This window comes from Hibiscus syriacus, unplaced genomic scaffold (genome assembly GCF_006381635.1).
Source record: "Hibiscus syriacus cultivar Baekdansim isolate YM2019G1 unplaced genomic scaffold, ASM638163v2 tig00002237_pilon, whole genome shotgun sequence".
Taxonomy (NCBI): Eukaryota; Viridiplantae; Streptophyta; class Magnoliopsida; order Malvales; family Malvaceae; genus Hibiscus; species Hibiscus syriacus.
This window is the reverse complement of record NW_024061918.1, coordinates 16,868,033-16,875,362: the sequence shown is the minus strand read 5'-3', so window position 1 is coordinate 16,875,362 and position 7,330 is coordinate 16,868,033. Positions and strand designations below refer to the sequence as shown.

Sequence of the window (7,330 nt, the reverse complement as noted above, 5' to 3'; positions counted from 1 at the left end):
ATTAATGATTCGATTCATCCTGTCGTTTCTTCAAGAAGACATGCTTTACAAAGCCACCATTATCATTGGTTAATGCATCTAAAAAATATTACAAGTCGGTTTATTCGACCAATCTCTTTGAGTGGGTCATATTGTTGTATTGTTTTATGAGACTCGTGCTTGAAGGTAAGTGGTCTTGAAGTTTTTTTTTCGAGAAAAAATACAATATTAAAGTTTTTGTTTTCAGAGAAACAATCTCACAATTCGTGTTTCAAGAGAAACTTTCTCATGGAAGACCAAAAAAAAATAGTTTTTTAAGGGAAACAAATCTAAAGAAAATGATATTTCTTTGAAAATAAATCTCAAAGGAAACAACATTTTTGTTTCCAAAGAAACAAATCCCATGGGTAACAATATCAAGAGAGATAAAACTTTTATTTTAAAGGAAATATTTTCAAAGATCGTGTATCGAGATAAACATTCTCAAGTGAGATGGATTTTTTCAAGAAAAATGATCCTAAAAATTTTTATTTCAAGAGAAACAATCTCAAATAAGAGAATTTTTATTTTTCTTTTCCTTTTTTTAAAAATAAACAATCTCAAAAGTTACTTCAGGGGAAGGAAATCATGTGTGAGATAAAATTTTGTTTCAAGGGAAAATGTCTCGAGCAAGATAAAATTTTATTTCAAAAGAAACTAACTCAAGTGAGAGAAAAAATTCAAGGGAAAATGCCTCGAGTGAGATGAAATTTATTTCAAGAGAAATTATCTAAAGTGAGATAAATTTTTTGTTTTAAGAGAAACTATCTCAATGTTTAGACTTTCAAGGAAATTATCTCAAGCGAGACGAGATTTGTTTAAAGAAAAAACAATCTCAAGTGAGATAAAATTTTTGTGTTAAGGGAACTATCTTAAGCGAGATGAAATTTGTTTCAAGAGACACAATCTCAAGCAAGAAAAAAATTGTTTCGAGCAAAAGGGTCTCAATGTTTGTGATTTAAGGGAAGTTGTCTCAAGTTAAACAAAAATTGTTTCAAGGGAAACTATCTCATGTGAGATAAATTTTTATTTCAAGGAAAAATGTTTCGAGTAATGTAAAATTTATTTCAAGAGAAACTATCTCAAGTCAGATAAATTTTTCATTTAAGGAAAACATTTCGAGTGAGATAAAATTTATATAAAGAAAAACTATCTCAAGTGAAATAAATTTGGTATTTCAAGAGGAACAATTTCAAGGGAAATAAATTTGGTGTTTCAAGGGAAATAGTCTCTATAAACAAAATAGTGAAGTTTATAGGAAAACAGCTTTAAGGAAGACAAGATTTTTTTAAAAGAGAAATTTTAAAAACATCTCTAAGAGAGGAGAAACAATATTAAGAAAGATAAGACTTTTTTTGAAAAATTTTAAATATATCCTCAAGAAAAGAAAAATGATCTTAAGAAAGATAAGATTTTTTTTTTGAAAATTTTAAGGATGTCATTAAGAGAGGGAAAAATGATCTTGAGAAAGATGAGTTTTTTTCTTAATGAAATCTTAAAAAGACGGAAATAATAGCTTTTTATGAATATGTATGTAACGATGAATGTTTGATGCAAAGATGCATGTGTAAGTATTTGATGTAAAGATGCAAAGAGAATAATAATAAAATTATTGAACTCTTTGAACCAAATAAATTTACTTCAGAAATTCAACCAAAATTATTACACTTAAAAAATTATCTTTATCAAAAGATTGAATATTAGAAAATTCTAGTACTCTTAAACCTCTAAACACAATAGAGTATGTTGATTTAGGAGATAAAATTATATTTTAAAAATGTAGCGATAGTAAATAACCAAAACATGATTTTTACCATCTTCTAATCAAATAAATGACGAAGAAGAAGAAAACAATAATACACCACTAAGAATGAAAATAATCCATATTTTTATTTTTCCAACCAAACTAAGTAGAAGTTGTAGAAACACTAGAACTCATATTTTTTTAAGTTGAAATCTTAACAATTTCGTTGCTAATGGAAAAATAAATTCGAGAATGAAAGATTTAGGTACAAATAAAGCTCGATTTGATTGAAAAATGTTTTTTTTTATTTGAATCCGAATTGAGTTCGAATTTTCAAAGTTTAAATAATAAAAAAATTAAACGTAATTTCGATCTTTAATTTAATAATTTAATTATTTTACAGTTTAATCTATGATTTTATTGTTTCTTTAATTTTTATTAATAATTTCTTTAAATACTTATTCATTTTAAGTTCATTTTTAATCAAATTTAACTTAATTACTTTTAAATTAGAATAGTTATGTAACTTTGATTCTATCTTTTTGACAACATTTTCTTTTAATTTGATTTCTCAACTTTGCTTAATTTTATTGTTTCATGCTTCATTTTAAGTCAATTTTAAACTAAATTTAAATCATACTCATCTACCACTCATTTATTTTTTTAACCCAATAGCGATCTCATCGATTAAATTCTCCCTAAAAAATCATGAGTTTGCACAGTTACGTCTATAGGACGTGTGTGCATTACTAACCGTTAATTATTTTTTAAGAATGTATTATCTTATAATCATCTCACACTATTAAAAAATAATAACATATTTTTTTATATTTTAATCTTACTGCTTTAAATTTTTATTCAATTTAATAATTCAACATAATACTTTTATAAGTTCTTTATCTCTATTGATTTTTTTACCTTTTATAATCTCATCAATATTTTATTCTCAAATTTATTATTTAGAAAATAAAAATTATAAATATATTTTATAATTTTAAATAATATTTAATTTATTAAATAATATTATAAATTTTTATCCATACATGTATTTTTTTAAGGAAATCCATACATGTAAAAAAATAATAAGGTGTATGTTATAGGTGGTTATGCGATATATCCTACTAATTTAAGGTTAAAAAATGATGAAAATGATTATGATCGAAAATGTTATAAAAATTAATATTTTTTGTTGAACACAACTTAAAATATGACATTTTTTATAATATTTTTAGTTATTTTTTTCTTACCATTTTAGGTTTAGCAAAAATGTTACATTTTAAGTTGCCTACAACTTAAAATGTTACCTTTTTATCACATTTTTGACCGCATTCGTTTTTGTTGTTTTTCTCCTTCAAGTAGACTACTTTTTTTAGACTTTCCCATATCTTATATGACTAGATAAAGTTATTTAAACTAAATTCTATACGGTAATATTATAAATAGTTATAATTAAATTAAAAAAAAAACTAGAACATCTAAATTTAAAAAATTCAAATAAATTTAAATTATAAAATAAGACTCATTAACTCGACTGACTCAAAATATTTTGACTCGACACGAATAATCACCCCTTATGATATATCCTTCTCCATGGTGAATAGAATACTATAAAAGGTAAGGTACAACTTCTAAACTGTAGCACTGTTTAGCTATCATTAGGGGATGATGAAATGTAAACAGAGATAGAATAGTCTTTATATTCATAAAAGTTTCTAATTTATCGACTCTGTGACTTCCTCCCCCAGTCAATCAAATTCAGGCCAGCAGCTTCTTTATATCCTTCTGCAAATACAAATAGCAACCATTACAAGTTTTCACACCCAATACACAGTAAATATATATATATAAAAAAAGGAATGGCACAAGAATGTGATAAGCAGGCCTTACCTCAATGCTAAGAGGAGAAGTAGTTGGAGCATTACGATCGACGACAATGTCGTCCTTATCGACCAAGAACTTGGAGAAATTCCACCTAATGGTGTCCCCAAAAAGTCCACCTTTACTAGACTTGAGGAATTTGTATTTGGGGGCAGCCTTCTCACCATTCACATCAACCTGTAATAAAAATAACATGGCGATAATGTCAGTTCAATAATGATCAACTCGAAGGAAAATGTAGAACCTACAATCCCATGGATAAGACAGGACTATCTGATATTATACAACTTTAACTGAAAACACTAATGATTCCATAATTTCACTAAAGCATTGAAGAGGCTGGCACAACACCACCATTATCACCGACGCATACAGAGTAAAGAGTTTTGAGACTGATTGAACCCAAAATTGAGATTCTACACAGTGTTTGTCCTATTGTTAGTTCAACTGTGGAGCCTGTTTCTGCATATTCGATCCTTGACTCGTCTATGATTTCGAAGTGTCCAAACAACATCAAAGCATACTACAAGCTTTCATATTGCCAAATGAAACACCTTATCAAATATGGGGTATTCGACTTTAAATCTAGTACAAGCAAACTCCATGATTTGCTCATTGTTCCCAGGCTCCTGTCCCCCAAACTGGTTACATGGAAATGCAAGAATCTCAAAATCTGAACAACACAGTAAAGTAAAACCGGCATAAAAGAGTTGGGAGAAAAATAACAAATCAATTGGTCAAATTACTATTCCTGGAATATTGATAATAAAACTGAAAACTAAAGGGTTATTAACATTTTTCCATGTAAATTTTCCAGGTAAAAGATGATACACATATACATATACACAAACACTAGCAGGAAGGCTAAACGATACTAAAAGCCTAAAGCAAACCTTGATCTTTATATTTCTCATACAATTTTCTCAGCTCCGTGTAGTTGGAATTGGTCAAGCCACTGGATCAATTTTAAGCAGCAAATTAGAAACTTTGTCTAGGCACTAACAGTGATCTAAATAAGTAATATAATGAAAAAGTCTCTTCTGTTGGGGACAAAATTATCTAAAATGGAAGGATACCATTGAGATGCAACATTGACAATCAACAGGACCTTGCCCTTGTAAATCCCAAAATTAACGTCTCCTGACGAGCCAAAAATACAAAAATCAAAACCCATATCATAGAAAAGCTAACGAAGTAAAAGAAACCCAGTAAATCAAAATTCATATATGGAGCATAAATTTGAATTCTACCCAAAATCAACCTTAACAGTGAGGTCATGAATGGATACCTTGGAGGATTGAGCGGCCATAGTACGATCACATTCAAATCGGAAAATAAGCAAAGAAACTGGTGAAAACTTAAAAAGAGCACAATTCAAGCAAAACGACCAATAATGGAACGATTATTTATACGATTAGTGACTTTGAAAATAAGGTCAAATCGTCTTGTGGATATCGCGTTTCCATGTCTGTGAAGATGAAATATACACATGGAGTTTTCACCTGTTTACACATCGGATAGCTAGCAGTCATATTTGTGTCTGGGACTACGGTTACGAAAAATTATTAGATGATTCAAGTTTATCACATTTCTGTGTTCTAAATTAATAATAATTTTTCATTTTTTTAAAGTTAAATCTTCACTTCAGTCGTATGTGTAAATAAAAAGTGTGTAGTTATTTAAAAGTTATTTTAAAATTTATGATTCACATTTATTAAAATCATAAATGACGTGGTGAACCGAGATCATGAAATAATTTTTTCTACATTTACAGAGCGCCTTTTTTTCCTCTCTTTTGATTTCTATACTAGGTAAAATTAGCGTAATAACTTTGGCGCTAAAAATAATTTAAAATATGTGTTTGGTTAATTTTTTTAGGGTTCTATATTATTTATTATAATTGTTATGTGGGGGTGATAAGGTTAAAAAATCTATTTTTATTAAAATTTATCACAGGAACCTAATGAAGTTCATGTCGTAACGGTCCTTTAGATAGTCTCGGGTTCGCGTCTTGACTTGGATTGATGTGGAGTCACAACTGATCATTTTTGAATTAGGTAGATCATATGCCTTAAATTACCATTTTACCAGATCTGCATATGACCAGAAATTTTCCTGATTTGGAAGTCATTTACAAACGAGGAAGGATGAGCACCCTAAAATTGTCTTTTCGGTATCAACATGATTAACTGGTTGTCTTAATTGTGAAAGTTTAAATTTAGACAAAAATTTTAAAGTTCGATTCAAGTTAATCAACTTTAATTTTATTTCGGAGTAAAAAAATTCCTTAAAAATAAAATTAAAAAAAGGATAAAATAAAAATAAATGATAAATGCTGCAAAACAACAAAAAGGGTTAATGTATAAATAATAATAAAAGTAGATGAACATTAATCTTATTTATTAGGACTAAATTAAAAGTTATTTTAAATTTTATGGACAAATTGTAAGTGAATTTCAATAATTTATATAAAGAGACTAAAACGAATTACAGGGAAGATATGGGAGTTAACAGAAATAATTAACTCTAAAATTCTCATACGACAAACATATATAAGCCAAAAATTGTGATTTTTGTTTCATTCTCCCCTTCAACCATTTTTTTTTGATGCTCTGAACTCCTCTCACTGTTTCTAGAAAATAACGACCATCTCCGATGAACCACTACACCAACCACGACTCCGATCACCAGCCACGGAGACTGAAAACCTAAAACCTATCCCTTTTGAAAACCTTCACTGCACTAAACCCAAATATATACCTTAATCAACGAAAAGGAATCCCTAATGGCATAGATTTACGCATGCAACCTAGGTTTTCCTAATGGTGTTCCTTCTCTCCACGACAAAGCTAAGTCAGTCCTCTCTCTCTTTTGTGGTTTTTATATGGGTTTCGAAGGCTTCAAAAACTAATCCCCTCTTTATTATTTGTAGGTTTTTTTATAATGCTCGGGGAAGATAAATCCCCTCTAATCCGATGGCCTTTGTCTAAAAAACGAGAGGATTATTTCTGTTTTTTTCTTCGATTTACTTCAATTTTGGTTGATTTTGTAATACTCCAATTTGAGGGCTAAATTTTAGAAATTATAAAGTATTGGATTTAATTGGTATTTTGAAAGAAACGATGGATTAAATTGTAAAATTTCAAAGTTGGAAGACCATTTTAAGAAGTGCAGGAAGTATAGTGACTAAACTCATGATTTACCCATTTTTTATGGGATAAATTATAACCCCCTTTCCCCATGCGTTTCTACATAATGTTTTCTCAGTTTCCCTCTCCCGTTGACCCTCCTTCCAACTCCGATCTACTCGCCATCCGACCTCCGATCGACGAACCGAAACCACCATCGTGTTCGTTGTCGATCGATGAACAAAACCCCTCAAACCTTTCATTATGAATCATTTTCGTTCGTCGTTAATTGCAGTTGGAAGTATCATCGGTATTAACTCGATTTCAGTTGGTTTTTCGTTGATTCACGATGATCTGACCATCCGTTTTCGACACCTCCCGCACCATCTTGTTCCTTGCATCGTTCCGAGTCCGCCGGTGTCCTCTGTTTCTCTGTCGTCGCCGGCGCGTGGAGGGGTGAGACCTTCAAAGTTTTCGACGTTTCAGAATTAAGCTCTCTGCCGTTCAAAATTGTGAACCGAGCTTTGTAAGTGCCTCAAAATTGCTTAAAATAATTTTTAGG

General features: G+C 29.7%; 1 long non-coding RNA gene across 1 annotated transcript; it reads right to left on the bottom strand.

Annotated features, from left to right (window-relative positions):
• Positions 1 to 3,478: 3,478 nt before the first annotated feature.
• Positions 3,479 to 4,782, bottom strand: LOC120139758. The gene is made up of 4 exons (XR_005517666.1): positions 4,717 to 4,782; positions 4,534 to 4,595; positions 3,650 to 4,313; positions 3,479 to 3,544 (listed from the first exon to the last, which is right to left on the bottom strand). It is a non-coding gene; the product is annotated as an uncharacterized LOC120139758 (long non-coding RNA).
• Between the last annotated feature and the right edge of the window lie 2,548 nt (positions 4,783 to 7,330).